This window comes from Uloborus diversus, chromosome 6, assembly GCF_026930045.1.
Source record: "Uloborus diversus isolate 005 chromosome 6, Udiv.v.3.1, whole genome shotgun sequence".
Classification (NCBI taxonomy): domain Eukaryota; kingdom Metazoa; phylum Arthropoda; class Arachnida; order Araneae; family Uloboridae; genus Uloborus; species Uloborus diversus.
Window position 1 is genome coordinate 63,152,594 of NC_072736.1, and position 27,569 is coordinate 63,180,162.

A 27,569-nucleotide genomic window follows, 5' to 3' on the forward strand; every position below is an offset into this window, starting at 1 on the left:
TGTATTAGATTAGAAGCTACGGAATACCATTGAAACTGTTGCTTGAAGTCATTCCAAACGTCTGCCATATTATCTTGGCGAATTTTGAGCGACATCGGTGGTTTTAAACCACTCATTCCTGCCTCTTGCTGTGTCATTTTATTATTTTAATTATTACTTCTGACGCCATGCAGCGATGTGAGTAATACAATGACTCGAGGCGGTTACAAACCAGACATGTTTATTAGACTACGGACGATCACACACTACGCGGGCGGTAACCGCCGACTGTGTAGACACACAACTGGCACATGCGCAATAGGCACGAGTGTGACGTATGCGACAGGCCCCAACTTTCAGTTCTCGTTAGCTTTAAAATGTTGTCAAGTCACTTCCTCGAAATTGAGCTAAGTCGTGAAATATATGTCTTTAATCAATTAAGATTATAAAGCGTTGTAAGTAGTCACCAAAAATTGCAAATGATGATAATACCTCCTTTAAACGCAACTGGGATCAAATTAACGTTTAATAAACGTAATCAAAGGATCATTTTGCCTCGAGTCCTTATTAAACATTTTAAATGTTTACAAACCAATTATTCACGTTTATGGGCTTAAATTATTGTTTGGCCGTATCATAAATATGCGGGACATCCCTTTAAGTTTTTGACGAAAAATGGGATGCCAGAGGGCAAGGCGCCTGGCACGCAGTCCTTCATTGTTTGAGGGCCAGAGGTCCCTTTGATAGTTGATAGTTAAATGGGATGCCACCTAAACAAACCTTTTCTGCTTGGGTGGTTCAAAGAGACGTAACTTTTCTCTGAAAATTTCTCTGTAACAATTTCTAAGATCATAAAAAAGTGATTAATGTCTATTGTTTCTGTTTCGATTGTGTTGCCAAAAATATAGTAAATAATGTGTAGAATTAAATGGTCATCTAAAACTGGAACTATTTATTTTAGAAAATATGAATCTGGCAATAGCGTCAATCACCGCACCCTACGAACGGTCCGAAGCTACTCGTTTGGCAGTCGGCTCAGGTATGATTATTGTCCCTTTAAATTCTTATATTTGTTTCCAAAGCTTGTCTTGCATACAAATATCTTGCTGACATATGTTTTCACAAAAATTTGTTCATTACTCTGCTGCTATATAATGATAAAATTATGCTGTCTCGTTATGGACTTAAGACTAGATCAGTTTTTTACTTAGATGCGGCGTGTTTATTAATGTTTCGTCTGAAATGAAAGTGTGCTGCAATTTAGAACACGCGTATCTTCTTGAACTAATTAACTTCCTGATTCATACGTATATATGCCCAAGATTCTCACCATAACAAGGCATTATGTTGTCACTTGAACATCACATTGTATTGTTGAAAAGACTTCTTTGACGTTGAACAGCTTCACACGGAAGGCAAACCGTGCAGAATGCGTGCATAATTCCACCTAGAAAGCTGCCACTATATTTAAATTGGTTATGAGGTGTTGAGAAATTTAATTGTTATTGCTGTAGAAATTTTATAATTTGTATGCAATTTAGGAAGCTCAGTCTGTAGCAAATGAGTACCAACATTTATCTTTCTACGCGCGCTTCATTTTAAAACTTAGTCATCTGTTTTTAATTTATAAATATAGTATATTTGTGCATTCAATGATATCTGGTAGGAAAATTCTGTTTTACTGATGTCTTGAGGTGGTAAAGAGAATACAAAATACTTCAATGATGTTGTAGGAATCAGGTTTACTGTATTCAAGGTTTCATGTGGAACAAATCACTTGTTAAAAATTCAGTGAACTTATCCCCTTAATTAGTGATAATTACACATTGCCTTTTTTAATGCTATGTACTGTGGGCAGAGTAGATCAGGGGTGGACACTAGAGATGAGTTCGTGCTCATTTTTGAGAGCCCGGGCTGGCCCGAGCCCGAAAATTTGTAACCGAGCCCGGGTGATATTGTCTTGGACCAAAATCTGAGCCCGCCCGAACCCAAAGGAAACTTTCTTGTATCAAAAACCGAACCTTCTACAATCTGACCTGATCTCTCTGTTAATGAAAAATGTTATGTCAAATGTTCTTCATTAGCAGAAGTTTCTAAATTTTCTCAAAATGTTCCACTTCAAATGTGTTACTGTATGACATTACAATAGTAATCGTAAAAAAACACTATAAATAAGCATTAATTTCTTCTTTTTTTTTTGGTTTACTTTTCATATTGATTGAACTGATTTAAATGTTTCTTTCATTTTCTCGCAGTAGGTAAGTCTTTATTTGCTTTGAATTTGTTTGGAGATTGACAATTGAATATCTTTGCTTGAGCCAGCCCGAAACCTATTTTCGGTTCTAGAGCTTGTCTCATCTCTAGTGGACACAGACTACAATTTTAGGGGGGTGGGGCTGGGGAGTCATTCTGAAGAATGTATTGTTTTCGTTAAAACTGCTTGGGTGCAGGACTAAATCGACCAGGAACAAGGTACTAATTATAACATAAACCCATATCTGCCAACTCTGTTGGATTTTACGGGATGTTCTTTCATTTTGAAATTTATCTCGATTGTGTATGTAATGTAAGGAATTTGCATTTTATTGTATACTTTGAAGGATGTTAAAAAAGTTCTATTTTTCTTAAACAACAATGAAAAATGTGATATTGCTGTGTGTCTCAATCATCTACTGGATTTTTTTTCCAGTAGATGTTGGCAGGTATGCCTACCTCACCAGTTACGTCTATAAGCTATAAAAGGAAAGAGTATTCCAAACATTTACTTTTAAAAATAACAAATGAATTAAAAAGAATACTGTAATTGTTTATATTTCATTCATGAATTATTTCAACACGGTAGATGGGCAATATTGTTGACAGTTTAGGCATGACCCTTCTCTCATATCTACCCATGAAATAGATATATTCTAAAATATCTTTATATATTCCTGTTTTCAAGCAAATCTTAGCCTAATATTCTGTTGGTGTCTCCCCAGTTTCGCCAACACGAAATCCCCCTTCTCCTATTTTTCAGTTTCAATCATACTTTTTAATATTTTAAAAGAGGGAAGAAATTTGAAATATCGGCACAGCTGGGGATAAACTGTTCAGTTAAGGTTTGATCATTAACAGGGGAGGTGAGGTCTCACAGACCACTCAAAAGTTCATCCGATCACCCCTGTTTCATTTTCAGTCCGATCGGATGGTTTTTCCCAATAGCTTTTTGTTTATCAGTACCTTGCTTATCAGTATCTTTAGGCAAGTGCATATGGTTTAAATTTCATTGCATTCTTTAGAAGCGGTCTGTGAGACCACCCCCGCTCCCCTTTCAGTGTTTCAATTTTTGGCAGTAGTAGACATGGCTCTTAATGTTAGAACCTTGAATATAAATTCATTTATCTCATCCACATTATGTGGAAGAGATGCAAAACATTCTAGATGAGGTTGAACTTTGTTTGAAATGTTCACAAGCGTTACGCAATGAATGTTCTAGGGACAATGAAGGCTGAATTATTTCTCGAAATACGATGCGAAATAGTAATAAAGTGCTGTCAAAATTTTCCCTTAACATTATATAATCAATTTTCTAGTGCTAAAAGGTTCTGTATATATTAGACAACTAAAATGAAATCATTAATAAAAAATAAATTTTTTTTTATTACGAGTAGTTAGTTAGTGATTGATTCACTGCAGCATATGATTTTCTCAAAAAATCTGAAGACTCTTGCAAAATCTCTTCGGAAAAGGTATATTTCGATTCAAAATTCCATGAATATATTTTAAAGGTGTTAGCCAAATTTCAAAAGTCTTAGCCAAAGACTAACTTTAACTGATTCTAATGTATTTTTGTCTGTAGAAATATTTAGTCAGATTGAAGTATAACTTCATTATTGACAATCTTTTGAGGTTAGGGACAATAGAAATTTCAGAAAATTTTCTGTTTGCCAATAAATTTGCCAAATTTAGGATTTTATCACATTGGGCACTGGTGGCGAATGCTTAACGTGGTCTCTGATTTACCATGAAAAAATAAACTTTGTTTTTCTGGTTTCAATGCAACAACATATCTGTGGTTTAGAATCCTGGCCGCAACAAGTTCATTCATGGAAACTTGGATCCGAATTCTGCAGAAGAACATCAGTCATTGAAAATCACACCACCTTAAGGTTAACAGTTTTACTAACTGAGCTAATGGGCCTACAATCAAAATGCTATGCATAAAGCAATGTGTAATCTTTACTAATAATAAAGCTGAAAGTCTCTCTGTCCGGAGGATGTCTGGATGTCTGTAGGATGTCTGTGACGCGCATAGCGCCTAGACCGTTCGGCCGATTTTCATGAAATTTGGCACAAAGTTAGTTTGTAGCATGGGGGTGTGCACCTCAAAGCGATTTTTTGAACATTCGATGTGGTTCTTTTTCTATTCCAATTTTAAGAAAAAAAATATCAAATGATGGACGAGTAAATTACGAAATTATCATAACGTGGAACCGTAACATGGGCACAAGCCAATTAGCGAGATACGAAATGATCATAACGTGGAACCGTAACATGGGTACAAGCCAATGGACGAGAAAATTCACCATACATTTGTAAATATACAGACAAACCAAAAGACCTTTTAATTTTTCTATTACGGGCAAAGCCGTGCGGGTATCACTAGTGAAGCTATAAAATGAATTAAAATCAGTGCCTCTCTTTTGTTAAAATATTTTTAAAACGTTATACTGCGATTTACCATGTTAAATTTGTTTTGTTTCCTGATTTCTGAACAGTAACAGAACTGTAGCTCAGAGTCCTGCAATGACTCAAGAAAGGTAAATCTTGTGCAACTAATTTATTACATTTCTATGACAAAGTCACCGTGGCTTTGGACAATAAGAAGCCTGTAGATGTTGTTTACATTGATTTTCAAAAAGCTTTTGATAAGTTACTGCATGTTGCTCTACTTAGCAAATTAGCTGATATAGGAATAGGAGGGAAAACTTTCATTTGAGTAAAGAACTGGCTGACCAGAAGGAAACAAAAGGTAGTTGTAAGGGGAAATTATTCTAATTGGAGTGAGGTTTTAAGCGGAGTTCCTCAAGGATCAGTGTTAGAGCCTGTTTTGTTCATTGTTTTTATGAACGATATTCATAAAAATATTTCTGGGAACATGAATTGTTTTGCTGATGATGTCAAAGTTACGGGGAATCTAAAAAATGAAGAACAAGCAAATCAGCTGCAATAGGATCTAGATCATATTACGGAGTGGGCTGATAAATGGGGTACGGCTGTTAATGTTGGGAAATGTCAAGTGCTATATTTAGGGCATGGAAATCAGTGTACAAGTTATTATTTGCAAGATTCAGTCATTAGTCAGGCAGACAAAGTTACTACTGATCTGGGGGTCTTAATAAGTCAGGATTTAAAGTTCAGCCAACAGGGTAGCATAGCTAGTAACGAAGTCAATAAGATGCTTGGGTTTATCAATAGATCTATTACAAACAAATCTAAAGAAGTTATTCTGCCCTTATATAGAAGTTTGGTAAGACCTCATTTGGAGTATGCCGTTCAGTTTTGGTCTCCTTATCTTAAGAAAGATATTAATGTATTGGAAAGGGTTCAAAGGCGGGCTACAAGGCTAATAAATGGACTTTCTCACTTAGACTGTGATTCCAGGCTTAGAAGGCTAAAAATGTAGTCTTGAGCAAAAAAGAGACCGAAGGGACATATTCAGTTGTTTAAATTTATTAAAATGAAAGATGTTACGGGGCTGAAGTTTAGCACTGAAAACATTACAAGGGATCATTGTTTTAAACTATTTAAATCTCAGGCTAACATGGATATTAGGAAAAATTATTTTAGCAGGGTAGTGGAACCTTGGAACAGCTTACCACCGGAAGAGATGGTAATGAGCAAGGGAGTAGATAGTTTTAAGAGGGCCATTGATCTTCATTGGGGATTGTAAATTGACTAGGAACCAGTCTAGCTGGGCCCAGAGCCTGTTGCTGGTTGTCACTTTTGTATTTGTAAAATAATCATTAGTAGGGGAATGTAGGGCAAAGTAAAATAGCGAGGTAAAGTGAAATGAAAAAATATTTACTCTGCTATTAGCACCACCTGCCTAGAAATATTTTGACTACACTATACAACTAAAAGCATTGGGACACTTTCAAAAATTCAGATTTTCACAGATTTCTCGAGAAATAAGAGACAGATTTCTCTGTAATTTCTTTCACATAAAAGCTATACTCCAGCTGTTATTTTCCGATAAAAATCCTCTCAAACCTGATTGCACTCGTTTCCCTCCCCCCCCCCCCCTTTTTTTTCTTTGCATCCTCAAATCTGTGCAATTTTTTTTTTTTTTTTTGCACCCTTTGGGGAGTCGAGGTAAAGCAGGAGAATTACGGTTTAGCAGAAGAATGTAAGAGGGGCGGAATTTTGTGCCTGCCCCGGACGGCAGAAACCTATGCTATGCCACTATGTAGTCTATCCCAGTTGCGAAAAATTAACCTCTGAAAATCAAAGAATATGTCAAGTATATATGTTGTAAGTCAAAAATTATTTTTGTAATAATTAAATGATAATGTTTTTAAAATTAATATTTTAAATATTAATTGAGACCTACTAATATTCGGTGCAGCATTTATTTGTTTAATATTCAGCTTATTTGTATTTGAAATGCTTTGTACAGTTAGTCAAGTTCATGCGTGGCAAAGTGAAATAGTCCATTTCATTTACTTATTCAATCTTTTAAAAAATTACTTACTTTTTCATTAGTTGTTTGACTCATTCTTTCATTTCAAAAGTCCTTGATTTTTTCGTTCATTCACTTATTTTCTTATTCATTCACTATTTTATTGATTCATTTATTTTTCTTCATATTAACTTATTTATCTATTTATTTATTCTTTTATTATTTCATTTTATTTTTTCATTCGTTCTTTTATTTACTTATTTATTTGATCAAAAATATCTTTAACAATCGAATAGAAAATATTTCATTAGCAAAATATTTAATTTTTTACTTTGCTCCATGAAAAGAAGGGAAAAATTTCCACCTTTTTTTTTTTTTGAAGATACAAATTTACTGTCAAAGATAAAAAATGTTTCAACGCACATTTTATTATAAAATATATTGTTCTTTCTTTATGTACCGTAGTTTTCAAAACAAATTTCAAATTTTTTTATTTTGAAAAACGTAAGTCACATTAACTATTGCTCTTTGCCCCACATTCTGACATTCCCCTGTGTAATAATCATCATAAAATCGTTCATCTATACTCAATAGCGTCTTTATGCCCTTCGGAGTTTGAAAACTTGATTTGAAAAAAAAAAAGAAAATCGATGATGTGTAAAATTAAAAAAAGTCATCCTATTTAAATCAATCAATCCTGCTAGAGATTCTTTCTTTTTCTTTGGCAGATTCATATTTACACAATTTTAATAATACAGTCGAATCTCCACTTGCACAATAGATGCATTCCAAGACCACTTGGGTAAGTCAAAATTTGGCGTTGTGGAAAAGGGAATGTGTAAATGCTTTTATAAACATATTTAGTTATTTTAGACACTTAACACCACCTCAAACTATTTTAAACCATTCCTTAATCGTACATTACCATTTCTTACATAAAAAACTGAATTTTATTTTTATAACTAATGGTACCCTCACGACTTTGCCTGTAATAGAAAAATTAAAAGGTCTTTTGTTTCTCTTGTATATTTACAAGTAATGTATGGTGAATTTTCTCGCTTGGCTTGTACCTATGTTACGGTTCTACGTTATGATAATTTCGTATCTCACCAATTGGCTTGTGCCCATGTTACGGTTGTTCCACGTTATGACAATTTCGTAATTTACTCATTCATCTTATGATATTTTTGTTCTTAAAATTGGAATAGAAAAAGAACCACATCAAATTTTCGAAAAATTGCCTCGAGGTGCACACCCCCATGCTACAAGCTTAGTTTGTGCCAAATTTCATGAAAATTGGCTGGACAGTCTAGGCGCTGTGCGCGTCACAGAGATCCAGACAGAGACTTTCAGCTTTATTATTAGTAAAGATAAAGAAGAAAAAGCTATCTTAATCAACATAAAATGCTGTTACAATGCACAAAATCAGTGATCAGCTTGAAAGAGACATAAAATCAACCAGTACGGTACGTACAGTATGTAGTAATAATAAAATGATGTTCTATAATAATACTGTGCGGTAGATCCAGTAATGATAGTTGCAACTTCAATAAATGAAGGTATTGATGATTTATGCTGCATAATCAAATCATTATTCTAATGTACTTTTAAATACAGTTGCTTTGCTTTTATATAAAGTTTCCATCTATGTGAAACACCCCTCTTCCTTGGTTTAATGCTCAAAGAGGAGCTTTCATTTTCATAATTTTTGCACTTTTCATGGACACTTACTCTGCAAACTTTTATGGATTTCCTTATTTGACTTTTAAATGTACATATAGAAGATTCACTCACACCTACTAATGTTGTTACCTTAGACGCATTTTTTAGTTGTTCAAGCATATCGAGAACCTTTAGTTTTTCTTTAATTGTCAGAAACTTTTTCTTTCTGTCTTGACAAACTTTAGATGGAACAGTGCTCTTAGGTATCATTATATTTCACCATTTTCAAATTTAGAATGAAAAAATACGGTAAATGCGGAAAGTTATTTGTATACACACACAAAGCTATGTTCAGACTAATACAGTGTGGGAACTTTCGCTGCTATTAATGCCAAAAGAATGAAGGTCCATTCTTGGAAAAAATATTTTTGGTAGCCAATAACAAAGCCGATACTTTCACACTGCAAATCCCTTCTGAAAATTTTCGTGTTGTGGGCGAATAATTCGCGTGAGGTCTAAAAATATTTACTGGTGAAAAGTTGCGCTATAGCCATTTCGCGTAAGTCGAATCCAGGGCCGGATTTAGGGGAGGGCAGGCCGGGCTACTGCCCCGGGACATCCACAACAAAGGAGTCCCCACAATAAAATTTTTACAAACTATCCTAACTTTCATGGGTAGAAAATGTCGGATATATACATATATTATAAAAATATTCAGATATATATCGAGATATCAGATATTTTCCAAAATATGATCTTCTCGAACCCTGATTAGGGGCTTCCACTCCTTCGTTGCCCCAGGGCCTCCACACTTCCATATCCGGCCCTGGTCGAATCGCGTTGTAGCGGGAGTCGACTGTACATGCTTTTCCGAAATCTAATTTAACAGATTACTGAAGTGTAGGAAGGTTTAAAATGTGTTTTGAGATAGCTGTGTATGCATCTTATTCTTCGTAATTCTTTCATTTGTAATCAGATGCATTTAGGTATTCAATTGCATTCACCCACCTCTGAATTTCTCTGGCACACCCTTCTGAAATTGCGTTCACTGTTTTATGGCTGGCATTATGAGCGCACTCTGTTTAATCATTTTGCTGTAACAATTTTATTTTTTTAAATTCTTTTTCAAAATGGTTTAGTATTAAGGCTCTGTGCTGTTTAAAGCATAGTTGGTAAACATTCTTTTGCTACTGTCAATTATCATATATAAAATAATATTTTTATGCAGACGACATTCACTCTACTCACTATTATAGTAATTCATAGTCATCGTTGGTTAAAACATTGCTCTTGTGCAATTTCAATTTGGAATGGAAGGGAAAAGTTATTTCAATAATATTTTGGTTTGATAAATTGTGGATTATAAATACAGTAGAACCCCGCAAATTCGGACCCTGTTAGTATGGATAATACGTATCCATCGATTTGATCTATTTTTTCTTAATTTGAGGAGCAATCGCCAAATTTCCATAACATTAATTTATTTAACCCTCTCATGAGCAAGACCGTGTTATGTCGTTGATTGAGTTCCCTTTTCTTGGCAATGCAACTTTAGAATAGTTTTTTTTTTCCTCGATAGGGACTGTCACAGCAGAAGGTTACAAACTTTATAATAACAAAGTAAACATGTTTACCTACTGTTTATGTGTAATTCTATATGTTTCATATAAAGGAGATTTTCAATAAGCGTGTTTTATTATTATTTTTTTCATTCTCCGGATTGGGTCGATCCCAATTAATCCGAATTATCGGGGTTCTACTGCAATGGTAGCACCAGTAGAGCTGTAAAATTTACGGACTTTATTTGAAATTTTGTTGGCTTCCGAGGAATGAAACTGCAACGAAATGTAAACAGGAAAGTGAGCAATGGGGTTGTTTCCTTCAGTCAAAAGTAGTACTTTTTATCACTGAAATTGATAGAATAAGCAAAAAAATTAACATGGACCCAGAAAATACTTTCATTTTCCCAACAGTTATTTTTAAATATTTTTTTTAAATATCCAATTTTCCAAACAAGGCCTGGACTTGATGACGTCACAAATGCTCTTTGGCACATCTTTCTATCGCGTTTCCACGTTATGATAATCAAGAAGCGAATTAAAATTGCGCTCTACGCTTGCTATCAACCATATTGTTGCTAATACATGTGAGTATAGATGCGAATTAAATATTGTGCTTTTCTGAATGGCAACAGTGAATGGCATTTTATCATTTTTGATGTCATCAGCAGACGCATAAGCAATAAAAGCGCGCCAATTTAAGTAATTTTTTAAAAATATTAAACTTAAACAAATTATTTAAAAAATGGTCAGTTCCTATGTTTTTAAGCATACCCTTTCCGAAAAAAATACTTTAAAAATTTTAGAAACGACTCCATTCCATGTCAGATCAATCACCATCTTGGGCGGGGGGGGGGGGGGATCTGACCATTTTTGATTTTGATAAAATTTGACCTTTAGGACACATGTGACAAGATAAGTAGTCCTGCTAAAAAATAAAGGGTTGTAAAAAAACTCAAAGTGCAGGGGGGGGGGGAGAATGTTTTATTTCAAATGACCGTAACCTCTCTTCCAATTGTAAAAGAATAAAAATCTAAAAGCCATTGTAGAGGTGAGAAACAGATTTCTATTGATATGGCTTTCTTTCGACAAATTTGTTTCAAGGTCGTTCAGCGTGACATTTGACCTTGAATATCTGAAAATACCCACTAGGATGTGTTTAATCAAAAATATTTTGTTGCTCCAACACTATTCTTCCACTGTACTAAAAATTAAGCTGACACCACAATGGCAAGGCACTGAAAAAAACCAGACATGTTTACAAATTTCTGGTCAAAAACTCCATTTTTTTGGCTTGATGCGACACAGAATTTCTCATCCACGGAAAATATGTCAACATTCCTGTTTGTTTCTTTTCTTTTTTTTTGTATTGCCTTGCCATTGTGGCCCCAACCTAATTTTTGGTACAGTGTAAAGTGTTGGAGCAATATATATTTTTTTTCGGAAAATTCTAAGAAGGGGGGAGGGGTAAGATATTCAAGGTCGAAAGTCACGGTGAAGGACCTTGAAACCTAAATCTGGCGTAAGAAAGTTATGTAATATATCAATGGAAAGCTCTATTCCTTAGCTGTGCAATGGTTTTTAAAATTTTTTATTCTACTACAATTAGGAGAGAAGTTATTCCGGGGGGGGGGCAGTCCGCCCAGGGGGGTGTCACCCGTTTGGGGATGACACCCGAAGTAGAATTGCTAGTTTATGAAAATTATAAAGCTAAAATGCATTTTTAAGACACTACAAATTAAATTAGACCTAGTGGTGACTTCTTCTTAATCTTAAACCAAAGCACTAAAAAACCATTATTTTCCCCTGTGTTTAAGATAGTTTGTAATACACTCCCTTATTTTTAAAACCTCGCAACAGCTCTGCACATATGCGTCTAGGGGCAAGTTATATAAAAAGCGTTCATAGTTTTTGTCTCCTGTACATTGACTCACATAAAATTTTTGTTTCTGAAAATCGTATAAAGTTAATGTTTTTATACAATGTTAAAACCTTTTTTTCCCTGCGGTTGTTGGAGGGGGGGGGGGGGCACCTCAAATTACAGCTCTGGTGTCTGCTGTGCTAGGTACGTCACTGGTTACTGTCATTTTAATGGACGCACTTTTCACTCTTTTCGCACATTTTAAGTATTTTTAGTACAGTAGAGCGAAAAAAAAAACGAATTTTTTTATTTTGCGAGTTGCTATAGTGCGGTAAAGTTGTGATTGGTAAAGACTTAAAAAACATAATTTTTTTTTTTTGAAATCGGATAATATCTTCCAATCGTGCAATGGGTCTGAAAAACGGAAAATTTTATGTTTTTTTACGGTTTTGGAAACTTGGGTAGAAATTGATTTGGATATCAATGTTTCTCTTGTGTAGGCCATCTTTTGGTTTTAATTCGCATTAAAGCGAAGCCTCTGTCTTCTCTTCACGCATTATCTTTCGACGGCTTGCGTGATGGCAGGGGAATAACTTGACATCCTAGTCTGGTGTAGTACCTGTTTTGATAAAATATTTACCGTCTTCGTTATTAATTTCTCGAAGAAAAAGTGGTGGAGATAATTTTGTCGTGCTCCAAGCGTAATCTCGATGCAATCAGTGGCTTCGAAATTTAGGGATGGAATAACAAATTTTCTGATATTTTTTGCTTTAGAAACAGGCACTCTGGCTTTTGAAACCTTTTAAAAACTCTAGTTCTTATACGTGCCTCCTTTCATCAAAAATCCTGGCTATCAATACGTTTTCGGGATGCGCAAAGAAAGAGTTTCTTTCAATTGCAGGGTAAAACAACTTGCTTCAGGTTCTCAGGCAAGTATCCACATGTTTAAATTGTTTTGTAAACATGAATGGGACCTTTCGTGAAGTTTTTGCAGTTTATTATTTCAAATCAGACTAGCGTGTAACATTTCAAGATAAAAGTAACAATGTGTTTTAATGCATCTAATGGAATCGTTACATGTACGTTAGTCTATTTGCACAAGTGAACCATCTGGAATGTGAGAGTGGGCCGGGGTTTAAAATTTGGTCAATCATTTGAACAATTGCAAATTTTTATTGCTTGAGATACCGGGTGCGGCGAAAAGTATGCCCTCATTTTGGAGAGCAATAAATAAAACACTATTAAATGTAGAGGAGTGGAATTTTTTTTTATTACCTTTGGTATGGGGACGATGCCCATACCCTACAAGAAATGAAAAGGAGAATCATTGAAGAGGTGAACGCCATTCTGATTCAGATGTGTCAAAACGTAGCCTAAAGGCTAAGTTTCCAGAGGCCGCCATCTTGCAAAAATCGTTTTTAAACGGTAATGTAAAAAAACTGAAGTACCGAAGGTAATAAAAAAAATTCCAATCCTCTACATTTAATAGTATTTTATTTATTGCTCTCCAAAATGAAGGCGTACCTTAACACACCCTGTATATCCAAAAGATACCGTTGATCCTTACTCAAGCATTTTCTGTTTACTTCTATAGTTGAACTATAGTTGTACCAACGATATTCTATTATCAGTGGTCTGTCCAGGATTTTTCACAGGGTCCGTTTTTTGTGAAAAATCAAATAATTTTGTGAAAAATGAATTAATTTTGTGAAAAATCAAAAAATTTTGCAAAAAAAATTTTTTTTTTTTGTTAAAACTAAATTTTAGAATTTAGAGATGGCACAAACTGCATCAATTAAACTTAAAGTTGAGTGTTTTCCTTTTCTACGTCGAGAAAATCATTCTGGATTTTTTTTCCTGATATTTGGCGGGGGGGGGGGGGGGGCATCGCTCTTTCAAGTATCAATATTTATCTACCATTCTACATTATGTTAAATTATACTAGATATATTTCTGTACAGTACTTAAAATAATTGTAACAAAAATATAAATAAATAAAATAAAATTCAGAATAGGGTTCAGCATTCTACTTTTTGACCCAAGACACTCTTAAAAAGCACAGAATTTCGTTTAAAACTTATAAATTCCGTGATTTTAACAAAAATAAAAAGATATTTCAATTGTTTACCTCTTAACAAAGCGTAATAACCATTAAAAATTCGGAAAATCGGATGCAAAGAGATCGCAATTCTCAAAGTGAAGGCATCAAAAGTATAACAACGGCTTGAAAAAGAAATATTTTTGATAAAATTATTTTAAAATTGCATTTTAGAGTCCTATGATAAACATATCATTAATATCTGTGGACACAGTTTCCCCAAAAAATAAAATAAAATAAACCATTTATTCAGCATTTTAATTTTTGACTCATAACAGAAAATGGAATTTTGCTTTAAAAACTTGAAATGAGAGTTCTAACAGAAATAAAGAGACTTTTCATTTATTTGAATCCTAATAAAGCGAAGTTAGCTTGAAAAAAGAACAATATATGATTCTCATATCGGATGTTAAAAGATTGCATTTTTCAAAATGTAGACATCTAAAGAAAAAAAAAACGGTAATTAAAAGAGTTTATTTAAAGTTAATCATCCTTGTTAGCATCGAAAAATCAAAACCCATATAATTTTCTCCCAAAATAACAATTAAACATCGCACCGAATATTTTCTAATCAAGTCATTATAAAGGTTCAACGCCAGACGCTAAGTGGTGATAATTTTGAAGTTGGTAACACTATCTGAAGCGATCGCATTTTTTCCTCACCCTTACTATCCCTTTGCAGTTCTAAGTTCATTTCGCAGATATATATTATTATTGTTTATTAAATCATGAGCGGAGAAAAGTGCTTACCTATGCCTTTTCAGAAAAGTTTACAAAAACACCGCTGCTAATTAGCTGTGATAAAACAAACAACTATTATATTTATTTGGCAGTAGCAATTATTTATCGCTTGCAGGAGCATCCCAAGAGTGCCGATTTTTTTTTTTTTTTTTCCAAAATTAGCCGATTTTGTATAAGCTGATCCCTCTAATTTGACTTTAAAAAAGGTTCCAAAAATTATCGGTTTATACACAGAAATGTGTGTTATTTTGCTTTCAGATTTGCTCTTTCAATAAACAATTTGACAGATCCGATCTTGTTTATTAGAATTTTGTGAAGGGTCTGTTTTGTTTGATGGGATTTTGTGAAAGGTCCGTTTTGTTTGATCGGGATTTTGTGAAAGGTCCGTTTTGGTTGATCGGATTTTTGTGAAGGGTCCGTTAACGGACCCAGATATCCTCTGGCCAGACCCCTGATTATCTATACTCTGTGGTTGTACTTTGTACAGTCAATTACCAGAAAATCTATTACCGGCAGTTTTTCACAACCTCTAAGACGTTCTCCTATTGGTCTAGAAAATAAACTTGAACCGGTTGTTTCACCATTCAAATGCCGAAAAAATGACAAAGACAATTTGATGAAATGGAATAAACAAATTGTCCATTGCAATGGTCGTCCAACATAAATTTCAAATTGACGACTCGCGCTACTTTTCACCTGATATAAATTTTAGTCGAAGTATTTTAGTGAAATTCGTTGTTCATTTAGATATGAAACACTGCTATTCACTATGTCTATGGCTGATCCGGAGATTAGAGAAGACACGTGGCTTTACTTAAAGTTAGCGAATTAAAATCAAGAGATGGCTAACATAAGAGCAACATTGAAATGCAGATCAATTATGTCCGAGTTTTCCAAAAAATCTGATTAATTAGATTCAACAAGTCACACTTAAAACAGTAAGACTTGTGTACTGGATGGTAGCAATTTTGCTAGTAAAACCTGTCTACAACGATACTGTTGGGACCTAAAAACATATTGTTATTGACAGGTTATCGTTATAAACAGTTTGATTATTTGTGCTAACATTTTGCTGGGACCAGGGAAAATAGCGTTATATACAGGTTTATTGTTATAGACAGTATTGTTATACACAGGTTTCAGTGTATTTTGTAATCTTTTATTATCTTAAAATGGCTAATTCTATTGTAAAGAAAGGGCCTTCTGCATATAGCTTCAGATAACTCTTAGAAGATAGCTTCAAAATCAAGAAATAAATTGATGCTTATGTGGAATATAGTGCTTTTTACAAGGGTTTTCTCTATATTGCTGGGGGAAAACACGGAAAAAAAGTTAGATAACTTTTTAAATTTCAAAGAAAAACTAAAATTCTCAATTTTTTCGATTTTTTAGGCTTGTTCCTGAATTATAATGTATTATTCGATTTCAACATTTCTTTTCAATTTCTCAAGGCTTTACTAATCGCAATTTTTCTGTCTTAAAACATTAAAAAAAAAAACCATTGAAACAAAATGTTTAAAAAATCCTTTAAAAAATAATTTTCCATTTTTCCGAATTTTCAGGCTCGTTGCGCAATCGGAAGATAATATCAAATTTCGAAAAAAAAAAAAAAATTTTTTTTTGTTTTTTAAGTCTTTACCAATCGCAACTTTTCCGCACTATAGCAACTCGCAAAAAAAAAAAAAAAAAAAAAAAAAAAAAAAAAATTCGCTCCACCCTAATTTTTAGTCTTCTATTTTGAAATTTTCAAAGTACTCGTAAAAATACAACAGTTGGCTGGATTCCTTTCCTAAGCAAATGTGTCCTCTGTGCCAAATTTTACAAAAATCGAAAATGGTAAGGTTAAAAACTTTTTTCTTTTGATGATCTGACATAGAATTAATTACTCACCTGTAAAAGGGGGGGGGGACATTATAAAAGTGTATTAGAGTGACAGAGGCATAAAAAAGTGTGGGGTCAAAAGAGATACAGGGAGGGGGGAGAAGTAGAGGAGCAGTGCTCCGAACGCTGATGTTTTTCTTTTTTTCTTAATTGTTGAGTTTTTAACTTTACACTGTCTCATTAATCGGGACTACAACATACGCCCCCTCCTTTCAATGCGAAGTTCGATTTCAATTCTTATAAAATAATAACATGAGAAAAGCCTGTTTATTCGGAAATAGGGGCTCTCCCGAAATATATTCGGCGTACATACTTTGAATTTTAATTTAAAATTATATTTGATGATAGTGAAAAGGGTGCGAAAATCGGGAGTTCTCTTTTCTAAAAACATTTTTCTGAGCTATCTTTGAAATAGTTAGTAAAGTAAAGGGGAGATCATTTACCGGAAATTGTTTGAATTTTAGATCCATAAAAGGCCATTTGAAACTAGGTTTGACCGAAGTGATGGAGAAGAAGCGGGAAAGGAGATCTCTTCCGAATTTTTTTGGATATTGAAGTCTTAAATACGCAACTAAACTAAAGTTCTAAAAGCGGAACTGTTTAGAATCTCGGAATCTCGTCAAGGAGATTATGATCTTCCTTTGAATCCGTGCTTGGCACCACAGTTGAATTTGCTGCCTTCCGAAGTTGCCATCTGGTACACGGGTCTCGATTTTCCGCACAAAATCGAGCACTGAGAAGCGCCTATGCTTTCATTTCACAACTGGTGAAGAGATTAAAAGTTACGGGTTACGGGGCTCCTTCAGTTCGGCGGGCACGACTTCTTTCTCCTCTAGTAGTGTATACTTTTTGGAGTTAAGTGTTTGAAAATTATTTATGAATACTTCAACCGAATAATTAAACAGTATTTGAAAGTTCTTGCGGGGAGGAGAGTTAAGGTCGTAGAATTTTGAAGACTCTTTTTTCATACTGACTAGAAAAAAGAGAGAGAGAATGAAAGAGAGGGGTTCATTTATTTTGTTTTTTCTTTTGAGGCTAAAAGTATGAAAAATTATTTGTGAGCAAACTTAAACCAAACAATAAAAACTAGCTTCATTAATTTTTTATCCCGATTTCGTGGGTCTTTCGTGCGTCTGGAAGGTCAGAAACGTGTCAGGATAAGATGTTTTCATTTGTTTTACAAAGAAGGAATAGTATATAAAATATAAGAGTCGCACTGTGTATGGAAATATGGCATGTTTTATTTTTAATGTTGCATCAAAACAATAAAAGGTCGAAAAACATTCAGTGTAGATTCTAACTTTTCAGTAAATATTTCTTTACGCAAAAGGTTTAATTTAAGAATGCGAATTTAATAACGATTACAGTGATGTAACGATTCCAATATTTGTTATTTTATCATTTTGAAAAACGATATGGAATCTTACGTAAGAATAAGAGGGGGGGGGGGGGGTGAAAATTCTTACGTACTCTACTTGGGGGAGGGGGGTCAAAAATTGCCAAAATCATCCTTACGTAATAAATGAATGGCCTCTTATCGCTTAAAAGAAGGCTCGTAAACATTCTAACTTTTGCTCCTGTGGATATTATATTTAGATGAAGTGAAATGTCGACCGCAGTTGAATAGTCTCAGAGTTGGAGCATCTGAAATTTGTCATGGCGTTTAACTATTTATGTTTAGCGGTTCGTACGCCCTCGCCATTTTCCTCTCGAGGCCATCGCTCCCTGCGTGACTCTGGCATTATTTTATTGATTTGGTCTACCTGGCGTCTGGCGGCCGATCAATACCAACTGGATGCCTCGACTGCCCCACTGATACAGCTGTTGCTCGGCATTCAGTCGGAACTCATTTATGGCGTCACTTCTCTTATTGCTTTGAATCGTGTAATTTGTCTTGGTGACGTTTTATGTGCTCTTTAGGCACTAGGCAAGCATGTGAATTTTTGCATACCGTGCTCCCTCGAATACAAGACCCGATCTTGTATTAATTTTGTTGCGGAAGGCAAGGGGGCTCACCCCCCCAAGAGCAAGGGTGCACCCCCCCCCCCCCCAATATCGCGGAGACTCCAACCCGATATCAAGAGGCCCCAAAATGAGAAAATCAAAACACCCCTTCAAAAACCCTCAAACACCCCCTCAAAACACCTCCTTCCTAAAAATTTCAATGGTGTAATCTGCGCCCCATGGCCCCTCCCCAACCCCCAGGTGGCCAGTCTTGCAAAAGATACACTAGGACAGTGTTTCTGAAACTTTTGAGTAAAAGATGTATGTGGGATATTTGTTTTTGTATTTTTTAAAGAAAGGATTTTTCTTTAACGGAGCAAAATCTCTTGAGGACCGGTTGAATTTTTCTGCGGACCGGCGCCAGACCAACGGTTGAGAATCACTACGCAAGGGCATAGTTTCAAAAAATCTTTTATATATATATATTTTTTAATACCAGGTCTGACAAGATGCCATGTCAGCCTAGTTGGAAACTAGGAGCACCTTCCGTAAGGGTGGAGGGGAGCTGGGCTGGCTTGGAATAGGAGTAGAAAAATTTATGGGGGGAGGCGGGCCCGGTGACCCAAGTGATAAAGAACCCGCCTTGGCTCCCGGTGGCCCTGTTTAATAATTTATTCGAACTCAAAATACATTTTTTCAGGTTCAAGTCTTACTTATATTCAATAAATATTCAAAAATGAAAAGAATCGCTAAAAACGCAGTTTCATACGGTATTCGGTAGTGTTAGTGTCGGGAACCCCAGGGCCGAAGAGACCCAAGGCGGGCCCCTCCTGTCCCCCACCCCCCCAAAAAAAGAAAGTGGTGAAAATAAGAAAAAAAAAAGGGGAGAGGAGTAGAAAAATGAGGAAAAAAGAGAAAAAAGTGGGGAAAAAATCAGAACTGCTTTCTAGAAAACGATAGTGCCATAACAGTAAATATCAAAAGAGTAAATTTTACTTAATCTTTACGTTTTCTCTTATTCGGAGCTCCCTCCACCTTTTTTCTTTTTAATTTCTTTTATATTTTGCGTCAGTGTCGCCCCTCCCCCCTAAGGCTGGGGCCCCCTCGTTTCTGACTATTAGGCTGACATGGCTTCTCTTCGGGCCTGAGGAACCCTCCCTCGGCAAGTTCTCGAAATAGAAACGCAACAGTAATTATCTTCGACTGTTTTTCGAAAAAGGCTTTGCAACCCCAAAAATTTTACTTCCATTTGAGATACCTCAGAAATTTTCGACATTATGGTTCGAAACTCTGTTTTAGGTGATGTTAAGATGAGATTTCTGGGCAGACTCGGAAACTTTTCAAAATTGAAGCTCAGAAACCGTAATTTTAGCCGATCTTCGATGGTATTAGTGACAGGAGTTTTCGGGGGTTCTCCCTCAGAAAATTTCAAAATTTACGACTCTCTTAAATGTTGCTGGCGAGAGAGGGGAGACGCTCCCCGGAAAAATTTAAGTTGTCGTTTCAAAAACGCAGTTTTAGACGAACTTAGGTAACATTTTAAAGAATTTTCTCTCCTTCTTAATTATAAAAGATAATAGATTGTATCTTATTGGAAAATTGTTCAAAATAATTCTTTTCCCATCGAGAGTTAAAATCATGGGGGCCCACATGCAAAATTGTTAAGGGGGGCTAAGATATTTTCCCCATGGTTCAGCAGGATATTTTCCCCATGGAAGCAGATTTCAAGACAGATTAGAGTCATTTAAATTCGAAATTTTTAATAACTAATTCATTAATGGCTGGAGAAGAAATGTTTTTACACTTTTGCAAAGAAAAAAGTACTAAAAGCAAGGAAGTTCTAATTTCGAAGGGGGGGGGGGTTGAGCCCCCTTGCCCCCTTATATGGGCGCCCTTGGTTAAAATGCCATCCCCTACCCAACAAAGAGGAATCGTCTGGGCGAAAAGCGGTTCCTCAACCCACTGCTATGTAGAAGTATTAAACTGACCCAGAAAATGCTCTTAGTCCAGTCAATGAACACATTGTAGCGTGCATGGAATATGCGATAATTTTTGACTTCAGAATATTGTTAGGGGTAGTTAGTAAGTAAACATACTAAAAGTTCCCGACACTGGGGGGTGAGCTAAAGGTGGGACGGAGGGGGGAAGAAAATTTTGGTTTTTTCTAGAAAATGTCGGAAGCGGAGGAAAAAATGCGTTTAAAATAAAAATTCAAGCTAAATAAAGTTACTATAAAACTCTTTTTACACATATTTGTCAAATTTCCAATAATTTTCTGGGTATATGTTATGAAAAATCGATGATTTTCGGAAAAATTCTCTCTTTTTGGCAAACATTTACTCTGTGGCATAGTACGCTTTCTGTCAATGGATGCCACTGTTTCCCAGACTTTTTACTCATTCCCACGCTTTGAAGCCAGCTGCATCGAATTCTTTCAAATCCATAAAACACTAGGTTCCGCCCCCAAGCTGACCTTTGGTCGTTTTGGCTCAAGTTTAACATTCCGTTCCCAGGATGGCCACCTGCATCCATGGACCAGCTGCATCCTTGGGAAAGGAGAGAGAGAATCCCCGTTTATTTTCCAAGAAAAAGGGGAGATGAATTTTGCGGGGGCTGGGGCGCGGCCGACTCGGAAAACGAGGAGAACGATCAAAAACTTTGGAGAGGTCAGTCATGTTTTTCTGACTCTCCAGAAATCTATCTAACCACGAATCAATTGTGTACTTCAGAATCTTGTAAATAGCTGTGTAAATAAACAATGTTAAGTTTACCCCTGGTAACTACTTGCTTTCCACTCAGTCACACATACTACCATTACGCCACAGCTATATAAATTTTGGTGCCAGCGGTGGAGATTGAAAGTTAGATAGAAAATGAGAGTTTTTCGTCCTCCCTTCTCTGTATTGAAGAAAGGCAATCTTTCTTTGAGAAGTTGTGTTGCTGCAGCCTAGCTGCGAAAAAAGAAAGATCGACCCCCGATCTTATTTTATGGTCAGTTTTTATGACTTCGCTCCTGCTTCCTTGCTCCGGCGTGAAGGACCTCCTGCTGGTTTCTTCTGTTGAATGGAGAAGATCGACCCCGATCTTGATATGAGAAGTCGAAAGTGAGTGAAAAGATCGCCCTGCGGATCTGTTGAGAAAAACGGAACTTCGTAGTCGTCTCGCGATTATCCTGATCTCTGAGATATATTTTTCGAAAGATTCGAAATTTTTCTCTGTCCAACCTGGCAGATGTGTATGTGCGAAGTGTTCCAGTGGCGATCCTTGCCTGTTGCGTTGTTCTTACGGCTACCCTAGCCGATTGTGTTGTTCCTGGGCTATTCCTGTCGACTGTGTGACGCTGTGACATGCGTTAAGGAGACATCCTGTTCTCCGGGGAAATTTGTGAACAAATTTATTTGTGAATTGTGAGGACAACTTGGTCTGATTCTGGTCGGAACGTCCGCTCCTGAACTGTGTGTTTAACCGCGCATTTAGTTCTGTCCAAGAAATGTGATATTTAGAACAAAGTGACTCATTTTTTCGCGAGTGCTATGTGATGTGAACATTTAAATTGCATTGGATTACTTTGAAGCAGTGCCAGGGTGCAGTCAGCGTAAGTTTTTTTTCCTTATTGTTGGTTGTGAATAGCTTCTTGGTAAAAATTCGAAACAGTGCATTTGCTTATTTACATCAGATTGAATTGTTTATTTTTTTTTGTGCTTTTGTTGTTTGATCTAATGCTTTTCAAATAACTTAATTTTTGTGCCGCTTAAACACTCTTGTGTGTGTGTTCTTTTAAATTACTGAAAGAGTTTTGTTCATTGTAAATTGCATTTTTCTTTAACATGGCATTTTTGATAAAAGTTAAGAAGGTGGACCTTGAAGAACTCGCAACAGAGTTCGGGGTACAATTTACTTCCAAAGTACGGAAGCTAGATTTGATTAAACAAATTACTGAATGTACTGATTATGAGGAAGAAGTAGCTCAGATTCTTTTAGAGGAAATTGTTGAAACTAGGGATAAGAAAGAGAAAGAAGAAAGGGATAGAATTGAGAGAGAGGAAAAGGATAAGCAACGTGCTTTTGAACTTGCTATGCGCACGAGCACGAATGGAGGGACAGCAAATTCTTCCACTAGAGTAATTCAATCCAGTATTCACAATTTAATACCTAAATTTGATTCTTCCCAAAGTGATATTTGCCTCTATTTAGTCATGTTTGAACGGCAAGTTAGACGCGCGGGCATTGAGGAAAGTGATTGGGTATCACATTTGATACCATTATTGCCCTTAGAAATAGCCCAGCTAATAGCGCGTGAATCAGATGAGGACGCTGAAAATTATTCTTTTGTTAAAAATTTGCTCTTAAAGCGATTTAAGTTAAGTGCCGAAAGCTTCCGGAAGAAATTCGTTCAGCACCAAAAACGTGACGACAGTACCTGGAAAGACTTTGTTTTTGAGCTTCGAAATTATCTAAATGAATGGATTGACAGTCTAGAGGTTAAGGATTTTGAAAATTTAAAAGACCTGATGATTACGGATCAAATGAAAAAAAGAGCCCCATCGGAAGCAAAAGAACACTTTCTAGATGACTGGTCAACAATAAAAAGCTCATCGAAGTTAGCAGACATGCTTGATAACTACGATGAAGTAAGGAAATTTAAAAATCCAAATTCGGAAAAAAAGAAGGACAGGAATAATTTGTCTGAAAAGACGGAGCTAATAAAGAACGAAAGCGATAAACCCCAAAACAGATCCCTTTCCGATAGGGTCAACAGCAGTTTTGAGAGGCGAAGACCCCTGCGGTGCTTTGGGTGTAGCAGCGAGACACATTTGTGGCCGACTTGTCCTAAGAATAAAAAGAATAGTGGATTCCCCGTGGCGGAAGAAGTAGTCAATTGCGTGAAAAATCTCGCTGGAGAAGAGCTATTAGCTCCATTCATTACTGAGGGAACTGTGAATTCTTTTCCCATTCGTATTCTTCGGGACAGTGGTAGCTCTATTGACTTGGTTTGTAGAAAATATGTAAACCATAACGATTTTACCGGGGAAAATGTTTGGTTACAAACTCCTTTAAATAAAAATAAAGTTTGTTTACCCCTTGCCAGTGTTTACTTAGAAGGTAAATTTGGAAAAGTGAAAACTAAGGCGGCAGTCATAAGTGACGAATTAGATCAAGGGAGATATTTATTAGGAAATAGAACTGCGCTTTTGTTAGGGGACAGCTTCGAAAATTATTGCTCGCACGGAGATGCTTTAGATGCTGTAACAACTCGAGCTCAGGCTCGCGAAAAACAAAAACGTTTAGAAGAAAAAAATCCTTCTGAGAAGTGTATGGTTTCTTTGGACAATGCTCCAATTTTTCCCGCAACGCCTTTGGAAAACGTAGAAATTCCAGAAGTCGACATAAATGCGCCAGAATTTTCGTTAGCCAGGATAAGTCCTGAGGAATTCAAGTCAGCGCAGATAGAGTGCCCCACTCTTAAGCCCCTCTTTGAGTTAACGGGGAAAAATACGGGTCTAAAGGAAAAGGACTATTATTGTCTTGAAAATGGAAAACTGTTTTGGTTTCAGGAGGATCACATGGGTAACACTAGAAAATTAGCGGTTGTCCCGGAAAGTTTGAGAAGTAAAATACTTACTCTTTGTCAGGAGGGTACCTCTGCAGATGAGGGAATGACAAAGTCTGGGGAAAATTTGAGTCAAAATTTTTTCTGGTCTGATTGCCTTAAGCAAATGGAGAAGTTGATCGGAGCTAGACATAAACGTCAGATAGCTGGGAAGTCAACTGATAAGAAGAAAGCCCTTTTGAAACTAATTTCAATTATTCGAGAGGCATTTTTTGGAATCAATTTTGAGGCAAGGCGATGGCGCCGATTTCTTATTTTTTGTTCTTACTTTTTGAGGAGCAAAAAGAAAAAAAGAAAGAAAATTCGACTTAAAGAGTTTCCCTAGCATGGAAAACTTTGATGACAGTCATAAAATAATGTTCCACTTACTAAAGTTTCAATGTAGTTGCAAAATTTCTAAAATTTTGGTTTTGTGTATGTACAAGTATTACTGAATGTATTAAGTATGTTATCATTTGTGATTGAATCTGTTCATCATTTGACAAATGATTGGTTAATGATTTTTCAGGGTTTTTTGAATTTTAAATTGGTTGAAAATTATTTTAGTGACACTACTAAAAATCTGAAAATGTGTTAACTGTGCATTTTTAAAGCAACTGCACTGGTCACGTTATTATGCTATACATCTTGAATGTTTTGAAAGTTTAATTTAAACTAAAATTTTGAAAATTTAAATGAGTTAAGACCAGACAAGCTGTTTATTTTTGTATCACAACCAACTTATAGGAAAGAAATACTTGATGTTTTGATATGAATTTGCATTACGTATTATTGTTTAATTTCTTAATGGATTTGAAAGTTCTAAAGGGGGGAGGAGTTGTGGCATAGTACGCTTTCTGTCAATGGATGCCACTGTTTCCCAGACTTTTTACTCATTCCCACGCTTTGAAGCCAGCTGCATCGAATTCTTTCAAATCCATAAAACACTAGGTTCCGCCCCCAAGCTGACCTTTGGTCGTTTTGGCTCAAGTTTAACATTCCGTTCCCAGGATGGCCACCTGCATCCATGGACCAGCTGCATCCTTGGGAAAGGAGAGAGAGAATCCCCGTTTATTTTCCAAGAAAAAGGGGAGATGAATTTTGCGGGGGCTGGGGCGCGGCCGACTCGGAAAACGAGGAGAACGATCAAAAACTTTGGAGAGGTCAGTCATGTTTTTCTGACTCTCCAGAAATCTATCTAACCACGAATCAATTGTGTACTTCAGAATCTTGTAAATAGCTGTGTAAATAAACAATGTTAAGTTTACCCCTGGTAACTACTTGCTTTCCACTCAGTCACACATACTACCATTACGCCACAACTCCTAGTGCCTCTCAGAATCAGTATTAATGAAAATTGTCAGTGACAAAATTGTTAAGCTTTAAATATCCTTCAATCTGATATGCTACTTTGTTATATTTTATTAAACCAATGAAAAGTTACAGAATTTCAAACACGCACTGTCATGGCAAAAAATGGAACACTTGCCATGATGTTGAAGGGTTGGCGGGGGGGGGGGGAGGAGGGGGGCGTAAAATTGCGACTTTGTGACAAGGGGGAACGAAAAAGTAAGGAGTGTGACATCAAGCATTTTTTAATACGAATATTTTTATGAAAAGTAACTTGTAAAACTTGTAAAGCGAACTTTGTGACAAAGGGAAAGGGGGGGGGGGGGTAGAGAGTTAGAAATGTTGAAAAAAAGTGTAACATTATATGGACAGCCCTTTATCAAGGAATCGGACGAAGAGTTGCAAAATTACGTATGTGCAGTATGAATTGGTGGACTGAGGATGTGCAGAAAGTCAGCACTATACATAATGTTTAAGGAAATTGATAACGACATTAATTTAATGAAATTTCAATTTGTTATTGATTATACCTAGTTTACAAAACTGTTAGGCAAAAAGAGACGACTGTATAAACCATATGGACATCAACGTCAGTTAGAAAATTGAAACGACGGTCAAACATGAAGGTTTCTGCCCAACTTTCATAATAACAATCAGCTGACAAATCTGCTAATGATGAAGCTGCTGAAAAACGAGACAAATACGCTCCGAGCTTTTGGTGATGTTGACGTTGATATTGCGAAGACGGATCAGATGGCAAAATTCCTCGGTAGCTATCATTTGAGAGGAAGTCCTCCTGGTTGTCCCCTTGATAGCCAAATGAAATTTTCAACACATCACAACATTCTGCCAGAAATCTAAAATCATACAACATGTATCTAAGGTATATATTAACAGTTCTTATTCCCCTGAATCAGGGTTGGCCGGACTGGACCCAATTGGGTTGGACCCAATGGGTTTTTTTTTTTTGAAAAAACCCATTTAAAAAAACCCATTATTTAGCCCACTTTTGGGTTTTTTAAAATTTTCTGAGAACTTTTTTTTTAAAAATAATTAATTTAAATACTTTTACAATTTAAACTTCTTTTTTATTTCTTCTTCACAATAGGCAATGGACATAAAAAATGAATTTTGAACTTTAATAGTATTTCTTAACTCTTAAGGGCATTAAAAAATGCTTCAAAGATTTTAAATAAATATATTTAACTTTTTTCCTTCAACTGGTCAATAAGGAACTCAACTTATCTTGACTAAGTCCTGTCACGTCAGATTTTCTCAATATTTGCAGATTGTACAAAGGATACTACTTTAGCTAAAAGGCTCTCATGTGAATTATTTTCTGCAAACCAACACGTCACAAAACTCGAATAAACGAGGTATATTTTTTAGAAATTAACAGGTTTTACAAATGGTCGAACAGAAAACGGAATAGGATGTACAGTATTTTCATTATCTTACGAAAAAGTTTAATATTTCTTACTCTGTACACATAAATAGAAAAACAGGCAACATAAAGTTCAAAGATTGAGCTGATTAAGCTGGAATTCAGTAAAAAGGGATTTAAACTACTTGAGGTTCTACAGTAGTTTTTTTTTTACATAACAAAATGAAATACAATAAAGTAAAATACCAAAAAAAAAAAAAAAAAAATGTCGAAATTAAAAACGAACAAATAAACAATAGATTTTATCACTCAAGAAGTAACTTTGCCTTAACTGTTGGTAATCATGGAAACTAAAAAAATCTGAAACTTCACCATTCTTGAATTTTGTCGTCTTTTATACCTTTCTTCAGAAAACGCTGAATTTCCCAGCTTTTTTTATGAAGACAATTTTTGGGCTTTGTCCATATACTTATGCTACAATATGCTATGAGTACCCCACCTTTCCCCTAAAAAAAGACACACAAAAAAAAAAACCGCATTTCTTTTTAAAAACCCAGCTTTAGTTGGGTTTTTTGGGTTTTGTTTAAAAAAACCCAAAAAACCCTGGGTCCATGGGCTTTAAAAAAAAAAAAAAAACCGGGTTTTTGCCAACCCTGCCCTGAATCCATTGAGACTGCTGGAGTCATATCTATCTCTCGTGGTATGGTGTTCTAGCCACAGAAAAGTTCCTCAATGAGTTCCGTTACAGAGCATTTATCAAAGTAGCTGTAAACATCAAGACTGATCTCTAACTCTGCCGTACCACCAAGTTAACCTGTAGTTAGGAACTTAATGGTGAAGTACTGGATTGGGGGTTTGG

The 27,569-nt window shown here is 35.7% G+C and overlaps 1 protein-coding gene across 3 annotated transcripts in view; it reads left to right on the forward strand.

Moving 5' to 3' along the window:
• The first annotated feature begins 967 nt into the window (after positions 1–967).
• LOC129225158 (protein hu-li tai shao-like) overlaps positions 968–27,569 on the forward strand; it is a 114,226-nt gene continuing 87,624 nt past the window's right edge. For all 3 annotated transcript variants that reach the window (XM_054859721.1, XM_054859719.1, XM_054859720.1), the window contains exon 1: positions 968–1,018. The gene's annotated coding sequence lies outside the window, so the exon portion shown is untranslated. The remainder of the gene's footprint in view (positions 1,019–27,569) is intronic.